Here is a 16,193-nt window from a genome sequence, read left to right on the forward strand (position 1 = left end):
TATATACCTAGGAAAAAAATATTCGTGGTTAAGAGCCATCCAAATTTTCTGTTATGTCCTTTGTGAATCAAGTTTGCACAAAATTGCATGTTCTAAGTGAACGGTTATATCCTATTTAAATTACTTTTTTATAATGTTGTCATCTTAGCATATAGGTCGATCAACTAATTGAAGAGATGACAGCCCACAATTTTACGATTGGTCAGCCATGCCAAACTATTTGAAGCCATCGCCAACACACTCCTCCAGCCAGGTCTGTAACGCTGAGTTGCGAATTATCTGTGTAGTCGGCAGTCATTTGAGGAATTAAGGCATTACTCCTCCCGAGACTTGTAGGAGAATTTCTATTCGCCGAGCATCAAAATTAATTTCAAAGCCTGCATAACACGGTCGTATAGACCGGAACGAGTTTGCTGGCCTACACGACTTGACGAGGATTGGCACCACATGCAATACCAGACGCAAGGTAAGTTATATTAGATTCTTGTTTATTTTTACGTTATAGAAACTTGTGAGTTATATACCTAGGAAGAAAATATTCGTGGTTAAGAGCCATCCAAATTTTCTGTTTCTTACCAACATAGGATAATTTTATGTCCTTTGTGAATCAAGTTTGCACAAAATTGCATGTTCTAAGTGAATGATTATATCCTATTAAAATTACTTTTTTTTTAATGATGTCATCTCAGCAATAGGTCGATCAACTAATTGAAGAGATGACAGCGCACAATTTTACGACTGGTCAGCCATGCCAAACTATTTGAGGCCATCGTCAACACGCCCCTCCAGCCAGGTCTGCAACGCTGAGTTGCGAATTATCTGTGTAGTCGGCAGTCATTTGAGGAATTAAGGCATTACTCCTCCCGAGACTTGTAGGAGAATTTCCATTCGCCGAGCATCAACATGAATTTCGAAGACTTAATAGCACAACAACTGCTTTGCATGCCATCACCGCACACATTTGCCGTGGCTTCAATCATCCCACACCATGTGGCAACACGGCCCTCGTGGCACTGGAACTATCGAAGGCATTCGAGACGGTAAGCCATGCCAAACCATTTGAGGACATCGTCAACACATCCCTCCAGCCAGGTCTGAAACGCTGAGTTGCGAATTATCTGTGTTGTCGCCAGTCATTTGTGGAATTTAGGGATAAGAAGTCGAAGCAGGGATAAGAAGTCAAGATCCACAAACTCTTAGTTGCAGAGTTTGTGGATCTTGACACTCAACAGAACCAAGAAGAGGAAAGATTGAACACAACAAACTGCTACAACAACAACAGTAGGTTGCAGAGCATACATATGAATTTGAACAAGGCTCTTAAAGACGATTTGATTCACAAGCGACATAGAAAACAAGTTGAGTCTTAGAAGGAAGAACTTACCCCTAAAGGTACTAAACAATTTTATGTCAACGTCAAACAAGAAAATTGGAAACTTGTCACATTGTGTGATTTGTTCGACACACTTTCAATTACCCAATCGGTGATTTTCTGCAACACCAGACGCAAGGTAAGTTATAATAAATTTTTTATTATTTTTAAGTCATGAAACTTGTGAGTTATACACCTAAGAAGAAAATATGCGTGGTTAAGATGTATCCAAATTTTCTGTTTCTTACCAACATAGGAGAATTTTATGTACTTTGTGAATCAAGCTTGCACAAAATTGCATGTTCTAAGTGATCGATTATATCCTATTTAAATTACTTTTTTTATACAGATGTCATCTCAGCATATAGGTCGATCAACTAATTGAAGAGATGACAGCCCACAATTTTACGATTGGTCAGCCATGTCAAACTATTTGAGGCCATCGCCAACACGCCCCTCCAGCCAGGTCTGCAACGCTGAGTTGCGAATTATCTGTGTAGTCGGCAGTCATTTGAGGAATTAAGGCATTACTCTTCCCGAGACTTGTAGGAGAATTTCCATTCGCCCAGCATCAACATGAATATCGAAGACTGAATAGCACAACAATTTCTTTGCATGCCATCACCGCACACATTTGCATTCGAGATGGTGAGCCATACCAAACCATTTGACGACATCGTCAACACATCCCTCCAGCCAGGTCTGAAACGCTGGGTTGCGAATTATCTGTGTTGTCGCCAGTCATTTGTGGAATTTAGGGATAAGAAGTTGAAGCACCGTAGAGTGAAACTGGAAGTTCCCCAAGGTGGGGTGATAACTCCGGCAATATTTAACCTCTACCTATCCTCCATTCCACCCCCTCCAGACGACATAGAGATCGTATCATATGCGGATGATTGTACGATCATAGCATCAGACCCACACCCATTTTTGAAATCTGCGATAGGTTGAACGTCTACCTAAGCGAACTTGTCTCATATTTCGCTGCAACAAATCTGAAAATATCTGCCACCAAGTCTTCAGCCACATTGTTCACTACAAATACACGTGAGGTGAATGCCGGGCTGACTGTGATGGTCGATGAAGAAATGATTCCGACTATCAAATGTCCCAAAATACTTGGCGTTACATTCGACAGCTCTTACACATTCTCCCCACATGCCACAGCTATTTCCGATAAAGTCAAAAGTAGAAACAATGTCCTCAAGTCACTTGCCGGCAGCACTTGGGGTGCAGAAAAGAAAACTTGTGGACCACGTACAAAGCAATGGGCCGGTTTTTGGTAAATTATGCAGCGCTAGTGTGGTCTCGTCAACTCCGACACGTAGTGGAATAATATTCAGATCTGTCAAAATGCCGATCTCCTGCGACGGGCTCCTCAGTTCTCATGTGGACCACCTCCATCAGGAGACAAAGATCCTACCAGTGCGAAGACATAACTACATGCTGTCTAAGCAATACCTTTTGGGTTGTTATCGCAGAGACCATCCAAATCATCATCTTGTATATAGCTACCCACCGCTCAGAAGCCTTAAGCTAGATCTACATGATATTGAGCGTGAGATACAGCGCTACAAGAGAGAACCTCTAGATCAAGCGGCATATTAAGCAGGTCTAGACAACATTCATGCAGACACGGTAGCAGATGCGGTAAACAGCTTACCGGGTGAATGTAGTCCTTGGAGAACGACCGCCTCCCATTTCACCCGAAGAAATTGACCTCCCCCGGCAAACCAAAGTAGTTCTGGCTGAATTAAGTTCCGGCAGATACATCCGCCTCAATTCCTGCAGAGCAAGGATTGATGCCGACGTGCAAGATGTATGCCCCGATTGTAACCAGGGACAACACGATACACGTCAACTGTTTAATACCCAGCCAGACCCACTCGATTCAAAACCAGATCCCTCTGGACGCACCCCATCTTAGTCGCAGAGTTCGTGGATCTTGACACTCAACAGAACCAAGCAGACGAAGGATAGAGCTCAAGAAACTTCTTCAACAACCACAACTGTAGGTTGCAGAGCACATATATGAATTTGAACAGTGCTCTTAAAGAAGACTTGATTCACAATCGCAATAGAAAACAGTCTTAGAAGGAAGAACTTACCCTTAAAAGTATTAAACAATTTTATATCAACGTCAAGCAAGAAAATTGGAATCTTGGCACATTGTGTGATTTGTACGACACACGTTCAATTATCGAATCAGTAATTTTCTGTAACACCAGACGCAAGGTAAGTTATATTACATTGTTTAATTTTACGTTGTAGAAACTTATGAGTTATATACCTAAGAAGAAAATATTCGTGGTTACGAGATATCAAAATTTTCTGTTTCTTTCCAACATAGGAGAATTTTATGTCTTTTGTGAATCAATCCCATGGCAGCCAGTTGTACGTACCGGATTGACCCGATGAAGTCCTTCATCGGCAAGGGCTGACTCTTTAGTGTACAACACACTGCTACAACAACAAAAATTTTACCGAACTTATTTGTTCTCTGCGCTGAGATCAGCCTACAATCGCGGACAATCAGAAGTATCGAGTGGAAAGTCTCAGTGAGAGGCCGGGTGGCACCAGCTCTTGTTTACATATTGAGTTAAATAACCAATCGCCATTATGTTCCCGCAACAATCGGTCGTATAGACCGGAACGAGTCTGCTGGCCTATAAGACTTGACGAGGATTGCCACCTCCACATGCAAATGTGGCTACAACAGCAACAGTAGCTTGCAAAACACACATCTGAATTTGAATATGGCTCTTAAAGACGACTTGATTCACAAGGACAATAGAAAAAAAGTAATGTCCAAGAAGGATGAACTTACCCCTAAAGGTATTAAACAATTTTATGTCAACGTCAAGCAAGAAAATTGAAAACTTGTCACATTGTGTGATTTGTTCGACACACTTTCAATTAACCAATCGGTGATTTTCTGCAACACCAAACGCAAGGTAAGTTATAATAAATTTTTTATTATTTTTAAGTTATAGAAACTTGTGAGTTATATACCTAAGAAGAAAATATGCGTGGTTAAGATGTATCCACATTTTCTGTTTCTTACCAACATAGGAGAATTTTATGTACTTTGTGAATCAAGCTTGCACAAAATTGCATGTTCTAAGTGAACGATTATATCCTATTTAAATTATTTTTTTTTTATACAGATGTCATCTCAGCATATAGGTCGATCAACTAATTGAAGAGATGACAGCCCACAATTTTACGATTGGTCAGCCAGCTCTTAAAGAAGACTTGATTCACAATCGCAATAGAAAACAGTCTTAGAAGGAAGAACTTACCCTTAAAAGTATTAAACAATTTTATATCAACGTTAAGCAAGAAAATTGGAATCTTGGCACATTGTGTGATTTGTACGATACACGTTCAATTATCCAATCAGTAATTTTCTGTAACACCAGACGCAAGGTAAGTTATATTACATTGTTTACTTTTACGTTGTAGAAACTTATGAAATAGATACCTAAGAAGAAAATATTCGTGGTTACGAGATATCAAAATTTTCTGTTTCTTTCCAACATAGGAGAATTTTATGTCTTTTGTGAATCAATCCCATGGCAGCCAGTTGTACGTACAGGATTGACCCGATGAAGTCCTTCATCAGCAAGGGCTGACTCTTTAGTGTACAACACACTGCTACAACAACAAAAATTTTACCGAACTTATTTGTTCTCTGCACTGAGATCAGCCTGCAATCGCGGACAATCAGAAGTATCGAATGGAGAGTCTCAGTGAGAGGACGGGTGGCACCAGCTCTTGTTTAAATATTGAGTTAAATAACCAATCGCCATCATGTTCCCGCGACAATCGGTCGTATAGACCGGAACGAGTTTGCTGGCCTATAAGACTTGACGAGGATTGCCACCTCCACATGCAAATGTGGCTGCAACAGCAACAGTAGCTTGCAGAACACACATCTGAATTTGAATAGGGCTCTTAAAGATGACTTGATTCACAAGGACAATAGAAAAAAAGTAATGTCCAAGAAGAATGAACTTACCCCTAAAGGTACTAAACAATTTTATGTCAACGTCAAACAAGAAAATTGGAAACTTGTCACATTGTGTGATTTGTTCGACACACTTTCAATTACCCAATCGGTGATTTTCTGCAACACCAGACGCAAGGTAAGTTATAATAAATTTTTTATTATTTTTAAGTCATGAAACTTGTGAGTTATACACCTAAGAAGAAAATATGCGTGGTTAAGATGTATCCAAATTTTCTGTTTCTTACCAACATAGGAGAATTTTATGTACTTTGGGAATCAAGCTTGCACAAAATTGCATGTTCTAAGTGATCGATTATATCCTATTTAAATTACTTTTTTTTATACAGATGTCATCTCAGCATATAGGTCGATCAACTAATTGAAGAGATGACAGCCCACAATTTTACGATTGGTCAGCCATGTCAAACTATTTGAGGCCATCGCCAACACGCCCCTCCAGCCAGGTCTGCAACGCTGAGTTGCGAATTATCTGTGTAGTCGGCAGTCATTTGAGGAATTAAGGCATTACTCTTCCCGAGACTTGTAGGAGAATTTCCATTCGCCGAGCATCAACATGAATATCGAAGACTGAATAGCACAACAATTTCTTTGCATGCCATCACCGCACACATTTGCATTCGAGATGGTGAGCCATACCAAACCATTTGACGACATCGTCAACACATCCCTCCAGCCAGGTCTGAAACGCTGGGTTGCGAATTATCTGTGTTGTCGCCAGTCATTTGTGGAATTTAGGGATAAGAAGTTGAAGCACCGTAGAGTGAAACTGGAAGTTCCCCAAGGTGGGGTGATAACTCCGGCAATATTTAACCTCTACCTATCCTCCATTCCACCCCCTCCAGACGACATAGAGATCGTATCATATGCGGATGATTGTACGATCATAGCATCAGATCCACACCCATTTTTGAAATCTACGATAGGTTGAACGTCTACCTCAACGAACTTGCCTCATATTTCGCTGCAAGAAATCTGAAGATATCTGCCACCAAATCTTCAGCCCCATTGTTCACTACAAATAGACGTGAGTTGAATGCCGAGCTGACTGTGATGGTCGATGGAGAAATGATTCCGACCATCAAGTGTCCCAAAATACTTGGCGTTACATTTGACAGCCCTTACACATTCTCCCCACATGCCACAGCAATTTGCGATAAAGTCAAAAGTAGAAAGAAGGTCCCAAGTCACTTGCAGGCAGCACTTGGGGTGCAGACAAAGAATCCTTGTTGACCACGTACAAAGCGATTGGCCGGTCTTTAGTAAATTAGGCAGCGCTAGTGTGGTCTCGTCAACTCTGACACGCAGGGGAATAATATTCAGAACTGTCAAAATGCCGACCTCCTGCGACGGGCTCCTCAGTTCTCATGTGGACCACCTCCATCAGTAGACAAAGATCCTACCAGTGCGAAGACATAACTACATGCTGTCTATGCAATACCTTTTAGGTTGTTATCGCAGAGACCATCCAAATCATCATCTTTTGGATAGATCTACATGATTTAGAGCGTGGGGTTCAGCGCTACAAGAGAGAACCTGTAGATCAAGCGGCATATAAAGCAGGTCTAGACAACATTCATGCAGATGCGGTAAACAGCCACTGGGTGAATGTAGTCATTGGAGAACGACCGCCTCCCATTGCACCCGAAGAAATTGAGAGTTCGTGGATCTAGACACTCAACAGAACCAATAAGACGAAAGATAGAACACAACAACAACAACAGTAAAGACGACTTAATTCACAAACGCAATAGAAAACAAGTAAAGTCTTAGATGGAAGAACTTGCAGATCACACATCTGAATTTGAACAGGGCTCTTAAAGACGACTTGATTCACAAGGGCAATAGAAAATAAGTAAAATCCAAGAAGGATGAACTTACCCTTGAAGGTATTAAACAATTTTATGTCAACGTCAAGCAAGCAAATTGGAAACTTGTCACATTGTGTGATTTGTACGGCAGACTTTCAATTGTCCAATCGGTGATTTTCTGCAATTTTATGCCAACGTCAAGCTAGAAAATTGGAAACTTGGCACATTGTGTGATTTGTACAACACACTTTCAATTGCCCAATCGGTGATTTTTTGCAACACCAGACGCAAGGAAAGTTATATTAGATTCTTGTTTACTTTTACGTTATAGAAACTTGTGGGTTATATACCTAGGAAAAAAATATTCGTGGTTAAGAGCCATCCAAATTTTCTGTTATGTCCTTTGTGAATCAAGTTTGCACAAAATTGCATGTTCTAAGTGAACGGTTATATCCTATTTAAATTACTTTTTTATAATGTTGTCATCTTAGCATATAGGTCGATCAACTAATTGAAGAGATGACAGCCCACAATTTTACGATTGGTCAGCCATGCCAAACTATTTGAAGCCATCGCCAACACACTCCTCCAGCCAGGTCTGTAACGCTGAGTTGCGAATTATCTGTGTAGTCGGCAGTCATTTGAGGAATTAAGGCATTACTCCTCCCGAGACTTGTAGGAGAATTTCTATTCGCCGAGCATCAAAATTAATTTCAAAGCCTGCATAACACGGTCGTATAGACCGGAACGAGTTTGCTGGCCTACACGACTTGACGAGGATTGGCACCACATGCAACACCAGACGCAAGGTAAGTTATATTAGATTCTTGTTTATTTTTACGTTATAGAAACTTGTGAGTTATATACCTAGGAAGAAAATATTCGTGGTTAAGAGCCATCCAAATTTTCTGTTTCTTACCAACATAGGATAATTTTATGTCCTTTGTGAATCAAGTTTGCACAAAATTGCATGTTCTAAGTGAATGATTATATCCTATTAAAATTACTTTTTTTTTAATGATGTCATCTCAGCAATAGGTCGATCAACTAATTGAAGAGATGACAGCGCACAATTTTACGACTGGTCAGCCATGCCAAACTATTTGAGGCCATCGTCAACACGCCCCTCCAGCCAGGTCTGCAACGCTGAGTTGCGAATTATCTGTGTAGTCGGCAGTCATTTGAGGAATTAAGGCATTACTCCTCCCGAGACTTGTAGGAGAATTTCCATTCGCCGAGCATCAACATGAATTTCGAAGACTTAATAGCACAACAACTGCTTTGCATGCCATCACCGCACACATTTGCCGTGGCTTCAATCATCCCACACCATGTGGCAACACGGCCCTCGTGGCACTGGAACTATCGAAGGCATTCGAGACGGTAAGCCATGCCAAACCATTTGAGGACATCGTCAACACATCCCTCCAGCCAGGTCTGAAACGCTGAGTTGCGAATTATCTGTGTTGTCGCCAGTCATTTGTGGAATTTAGGGATAAGAAGTCGAAGCAGGGATAAGAAGTCAAGATCCACAAACTCTTAGTCGCAGAGTTTGTGGATCTTGACACTCAACAGAACCAAGAAGAGGAAAGATTGAACACAACAAACTGCTACAACAACAACAGTAGGTTGCAGAGCATACATATGAATTTGAACAAGGCTCTTAAAGACGATTTGATTCACAAGCGACATAGAAAACAAGTATAGTCTTAGGAGGAAGAACTTACCCTTAAAGGTATTAAACAATTTTATAGCAACGTCGAGCAAGCAAATTGTAAACTTGTCACATTGTGTGATTTGTACGACACACGTTCAATTGCCCAATCGGTGATTTTCTGCAACACCAGATGCACGGGAAAGTGTATTAGATTTTTGTTTACTTTTACGTTGTAGAAACTTGTGAGTTAGATACCTAAGAAGAAAATATGCGTGGTAAAGAAAAATCCTAATTTTCTATTTCTTACTAACATTGAAGAATTTTATGTCCTTGTGAATCAAGTTTGCACTTATATGTATATTCTAGGTGAACGATTATATTCTATTTAAATTACGTACTTTGTATAAAAATGTCATCTCATCATATAGGTCGATCAACTAACTGATGAGATGACAGCCCACAATTTTACTGTTTCGGCAATGCATGGTGATATGGGATCGTGAATTGATTATGAAACAATTTCGTTCTGACACGTCACATGTATTGATTACAACCGATTTATTGGCTCGTGGAATTGATGTCCAGCAAGTATCATTGGTTATTAACTATGATTTGCCTTTAAATAGAGAAAATTACATTCATAGGTAAATACAAAAAAATAACCGCAATAACTCCTCATAAAAAGTGGTGCAACAAAACAACAGAAAATATTTAAACAATATAAACAAGCCAACTTTGACAATTAGCCATTTAATACAACATGAGTTGGAAATAAATTGTAAAAGTAAAAGCTAAGAAAACATTTATCTAAAAGTATCAAAAATAGAACCCGTCATGTTTTTAAGATATTCTGAATCCAATTGAGTGATTGACCTGTTTTAATACTCAACAACCCATTAATACGTGAGTGAGAGCATATAATTAATAATAATTATATAATAATTAATTTTCCTTTATCTTAGTCATCGTTAGGGTGACCATCCGAACTTGCCAATAACGCGGAAGTCTTAGAGTAGAAATGAAGGATTTGGTGGGAAAACAATTAAAAAAAACGGGATCTTTGAATTCTCCCACATACAATAAGCACCAATAACATGTTGTCTGGTTGTACCGGATTAACCCGATTAAGTTCTTCATCGGCAAGTGTTGCCCAGTATACAACACTCTGCTACAACATCAACAACCACAAAATTATTTTTGTACCCTTCACTTTGGGATAGTGTTGAACTGATTTCGGCATTCCATTTGTAATACATCGTCCAAGGCCTGGGCTCCGAATTCCATGTTTACATCTTTTTAATATTGAGTGGTTAGTTATATTATATTGTTTACTTTTACGCTGTAGAAACTTGTGAGTACCGGATTGACCCGATGAAGTCCTTTATCGGCAAGGGCTGACTCTTTAGTGTATAACACACTGCCACAACAACAAACAATTTACGAACTTATTTGTTCTCTGCACTGAGATCAGCCTGCAATCGAGGACAATCAGAAGTATCGAGTGGAGAGTCTCAGTGAGAGACCGGGTAGCACCAGCTCTTGTTTAATATTGAGTTAAATAACCAATCGCCATCATGTTCCCGCGAAAATCGGTCGTATATACCGGAACGAGTTTGCTGGCCTATAAGACTTGACGAGGATTGCTACCTCCACATGCAAATGTGGCCACGACAGCAATAGTAGCTTGCAGAACACACATCTGAATTTGAACAGGGGTCTTAAAGACGACTTGATTCACAAGCGCATTAGAAAACAAGTTGACTCTTATAAGGAAGAACTTACCCTTAAAAGTATTAAACAATCTTATATCAACGTCAAGCAAGAAAATTGGAAACTTGTCACATTGTGTGATTTGTACGACTCACGTTCAATTAGCCAATCGGTGATTTTCTGCAACATCAGACGCAAGGTAAATTATATTAGATCAGCCTGCAATCGCGGACAATCAGGAGTATCGAGTGGAGAGTCTCAGTGAGAGGCCGGGTGGCACCAGCTCATGTTTAAATATTGAGTTAAATAATCAATCGCCATCATGTTTTCGCGACAATCAGTCGTATAGACCGGAACGAGTTTGCTGGCCTATAAGACTTGACGAGGATTGTCACCTCCACATGCAAATTTGGCTACAACACCAACAGTAGCTTGCAGAACACACATCTGAATTTGAACAGGGGTCTTAAAGACGACTTGATTCACAAGCGCAATAGAAAAGAAGTTAAGTCTTAGAAGGAAGAACTTACACTTAAAAGTATTAAACAATTTCATATAAACGTCAAGCAAGAAAATTGGAAACTTGTCACATTGTGTGATTTGTACGACACACGTTCAATTAGCCAATCGGTGATTTTCTGCAACACCTGACGCAAGGTAAGTTATATTAGATTCTTGTTTACTTTTACGTTATAGAAACTTGTGAGTTATATGCCTAGGAAGAAAATATTCGTGGTTAAGAGCCATCCAAATTTTCTGTTTCTTACCAACATAGGAGAATTTATGTCCTTTGTGAATCAAGTTTGCACAAAATTGCATGTTCTAAGTGAACGACTATATCCTATTTAAATTACTTTTTTTATAATGATGTCATCTCAGCATTTCGATAAACTAATTGAAGAGATGACAGCCCACAATTTTACGATTGGTCAGCCATGCCAAACTATTTGAAGCCATCGCCAACACACCCCTCCAGCCAGGTCTGCAACGCTGAGTTGCGAATTATCTGTGTAGTCGGCAGTCATTTGAGGAATTAAGGCATAACTCCTCCCGAGACTTGTAGGAGAATTTCCATTCGCCGAGCATCAACATGAATTTCGAAGACTGAATAGCACGGTCGTATAGACCGGAACGAGTTTGCTGGGCTATAAGACTTGACGAGGATTGGCACCACATGCAAATGTGGCTACAACAGCAACAGTAGCTTGCAGAGCATACATCTGAATTTGAATAGGGCTCTTAAAGACGACTTGATTAATAAGGGCAATGGAAAACAAGTAACATCCAAGAAGGATGAACTTACCCTTGAAGGTATTAAATAAATTTATTTCAACGTCAAGCAATCAAATTGGAAACTTGCCACATTGTGTGATTTGTACGGCAGACTTTCAATTGCCCAATCGGTGATTTTCTGCAACACCAGACGCAAGGTAAGTTATATTAGATTTTTGTTTATTTTTATGTTATAGAAATTTGTGAGTTATATACCTAGGAGGAAAATATGCGTGGTTAAGATCCATCCAAATTTTCTGTTTCTTACCAACATAGGATAATTTTATGTCCTTTGTAAATCAAGTTTGCACAAAATTGCATGTTCTAAGCGAATGATTATATCCTATTTAGATTACTTTGTTTTATAATGATGTCATCTTAGCATATAGGTCGATCAATTAACTGAAGAGATGACAGCCCACAATTTTACTGCTTCGTCAATGCATGGTGATATGGGATCGTGAATTGATTATGAAACAATTTCGTTCTGACACATCTCATGTATTGATTACAACCGATTTATTGGCTCGTGGAAATGATGTCCAGCAAGTATCATTGCTTATTAACTATGATTTGCCTTTGAATAGAGAAAATTACATTCATAGGTAAATACAAAAGATAACCGCAATAACTCCAATAAGCACCAATAAGCACCAATAACATGTTGTCTGGTTGTACCGGATTGACCCGATTAAGTTCTTCATCGGCAAGGGCTGCCCAGTATACAACACTCTGCTACAACATCAACAACCACAAAATTATTTTTGTACCCTTCACTTTGGGATAGTGTTGAACTGATTTCGGCATTCCATTTGTAAATCATCGTCCAAGGCCTGGGCTCCAAATTCCATGTTTACATCTAATATTGAGTGACATTGCCAGATTAGTACTTGAATTTCACGGTAAATATATGACCTTAAAAAGGACAGAATTAGAGCTTAACAAGTAAAATCGTGCTAACTTCGGCTGAGCATAATCTTATATACCTTTCTCCATGGATCGCATCACCAAGTTCTTTGCCCGTTATCTCTTCTTAGGAAAATCAAGTAAAAATGCGTTAGGTTCAGCCGGGCCGAATCTTATGTACTCTCCACCTTGGATCGCATTTGAAACGTCATTTGAATGGCTTTTTCAAATACATAGGAGATATTTAAAGTCGTAAAAAATACCACGTTTAAATTTTCAGTCAAATAATTGTGCCTCTTAAGGTTCAAGCAGTCAAATCGGTCGATCGGTTTATATGGGAGCTACAGTATCGGGCAAAAACTAAAAACACTTTTTTTAAATAATAATTTTTGTCTGTTTGCGCTTTATTTTTTCTTGGTCTTTGAACATTATTTAGATTCCATAGCAGGGTATTGTCCGGATATAGACCATTTCGTTCAATGCTTTCTATTCAAAGAATAGCACAACAAAAAATAAGGCAAAATGTGTGATGTTGCTTAAAAGCATTTGATCGTCTACCAGCAGAATTTGTCAAATGTGTCATGGTGCTTTACATACCAACCCAACTGAATTTGAACAGGGTTCTTACAGACGACTTGGATCACAAGCGCAATAGAAAACAATTAAAATCTCACTTCCCTTATTTAAATCCAACTTATCAAACAATTGTAATAGCAACAAAACATAGCATCACATTTGAATTTGAATAGGGTTCTTCTAGACGACTTGGTTCACAAGCGCAATAGAAAACAAGTAAAATCTTACTTCCTTTATTCAAATCCAACTTATCGAACAATGCCAATAGCAACAATAGCAGTGGTACCTACACTACATGCGACGTGCCTTTCGTTTGGTTTGTCTGCGCTTTCTGTTTTTAGTCTCAAAATCCTTTTTAGATTCCATTGTAGAATATTTTCCGGATATAGACCATTTCGTTCAAAACTTTCTATTCAAAGAAAAGCACAGCAAGAACTTTCAAAAGTAAGGTAAAATGTGTGATGTTGCTTAAAAGCATTTAACCGGCTATCTATAACGCGATTTCTAATTCGCCAGAATCTTTATCAGCAGAATTTGTCAAATGGATCATGGTGCTTTATAACCAACCCAACTAGAGTAGGTTGCAGAGCACATATCTGAATTTGAACAGGGCTCTTAAATACGACTTGATTCACAAGCTTACTTCCCTTATTCAAATGCAATTTTTCGAACAATGCCAAAAGCAACAAAGAAACACAGTTTTGCGGACAATCCCATGGCAGTCGGAAGTACGTACCGGATTGACCCGATGAAGTCCTTCATCAGCAAGGGCTGCCGCTTCAGTGTACAACACACTGCAACATCAACAATAATTTTACCGAACTTATTTGTTCTCTGTACTGAGAGTTTCAGTGAGAGGCCGGGTGGCACTAGCTCTTGCTTAAATTCTGAGTACCTATGATGCTCGATACAGGGCGAGTTTTGGCGCCTTTAAATAACCAATCGCCATCATGTTCTCGCGGCAATCGGTCGTATAGACCGGAACAGGTTTGCTGGCCTATAAGACTTGACGAGGATTGCCACCTCCACATGCAAATGTGGCTACAACATCAACAGTAGCTTGCAGAGCACACAACTTAATTTGCATAGGGCTCTTAAAGACGACTTGCTTTACAAGTGCCATAGAAAACAAGTAAAATCTTAGAAATCAAGCCAGAAAATTGGAAACTTGTCACATTGTGCGATTTGTACGACACACTTTCAATTACCCAATCGGTGATTTTCTGCAACACCAGACGCAAGGTAAGTTATATTAAATTTTTGTTTACATTAAGAGCCATCCAAATTTTCTCTTTATTACCAACATAGGACAATTTTATATCCTTTGTGAATCAAGTTTGAATAAAAGTGAACGATTATATCCTATTTAAATTACTTTTTTTATAAAGTTGTCATCTCAACATATAGGTCGATCAACTATCTGAAAAGATGACAGCCCTCAATTTTACTGTTTCGGCAATGCATGGTGATATGGAACAACGAGATCGTGAATTTATTATGAAAAAATATCGTTTTGGCTCGTCTCGTGAATCTCGTGAACATAACTTAATTTGCATAGGGCTCTTAAAGACGACTTGCTTTACAAGTGCAATATAAAACAAGTAAAATCTTAAAAATCAAGCCAAAAAATTGGAAACTTGTCACATTGTGCGATTTGTACGACACACTTTCAGTTACCCAATCGGTGATTTTCTGCAACACCAGACGCAAGGTAAGTTATATTAAATTTTTGTTTACTTTAAGAGCCATCCAAATTTTCTCTTTATTACCAACATAGGACAATTTTATATCCTTTGTGAATCAAGTTTGAATAAAAGTGAACGATTATATCCTATTTAAATTACTTTTTTTTTATAAAGTTGTCATCTCAACATATAGGTCGATCAACTATCTGAAAAGATGACAGCCCTCAATTTTACTGTTTCGGCAATGCATGGTGATATGGAACAACGAGATCGTGAATTTATTATGAAAAAATATCGGTTTTGGCTCGTCTCGTGTATTGATTACAATCGATTTATTGGCTCGTGGAATTGATGTCCAGCTAGTATCATTGGTTATTAACTATGATTTGCCGTCAAATAGAGAAAATTACATTCATAGGTAAATCCAAATTATAATCACAATAACTGACAACTTTTGACTGTTTTAATTTATTATAGAATCGGTCGTGGCGGTCGTTTTGGCCGTAAAGGTGTAGCCATCAACTTCATTACAGACGACGATCGTAGAATTCTTAAAGATATTGAACAATTTTATCATACAACTATTGAGAAAATGCCCGCCAACATTGCTGATCTAATTTAGACGAAAATTTTGCCGTTAACAAATTTTGCGCCTCATGAAAAGTGCAGCAACAGCAAATATTTAAACACAATATAAACAAACCAACTTTGATAACCAGCCATTTACTACAACACGACATGAAAATAAATTGTAAAAATAGGTAATAAAACATGGATCTAAAAGTATCAGAAATAAAAACCTTCATGTTTTTAAGATTTTCTAGATCCAATTGAGTGATTGACTTGTTTTAATACTCAGCAACATTTATATGCTGCTTAAAGGCACCTCTTTCCCATTACTACGTCATGAATGAGAGCATATGTGTACAAAATATAGAACAAAAACCAGCTAAATTGAAACGGATTTGCACTAAATATATACATTTTTTATTTCTCTTTATCTTAGTCATCGTTAGCGTGACCATCCGAATTTGCCAATAAAGAGGTAGTGCCAGAGTAGAAATGAGGGATTTGGCAGGAAAACTATTTAAAAAAAGGGTCCTTTGAAACCTTCCATGTACAATAAGCACCAGCAACTTTTAACAGCAAAATTGTATCATATAGCAGCCGTTGA

General features: G+C 38.7%; 1 pseudogene; it reads left to right on the top strand.

Annotated features, from left to right (window-relative positions):
- Positions 1–14,762: 14,762 nt before the first annotated feature.
- Positions 14,763–15,662, top strand: LOC131996251 (eukaryotic initiation factor 4A-like; annotated as a pseudogene).
- The last annotated feature ends 531 nt before the right edge of the window (positions 15,663–16,193 follow it).

The sequence above is a fragment of the Stomoxys calcitrans genome, chromosome 3 (genome assembly GCF_963082655.1).
Source record: "Stomoxys calcitrans chromosome 3, idStoCalc2.1, whole genome shotgun sequence".
NCBI classification, from domain to species: Eukaryota; Metazoa; Arthropoda; class Insecta; order Diptera; family Muscidae; genus Stomoxys; species Stomoxys calcitrans.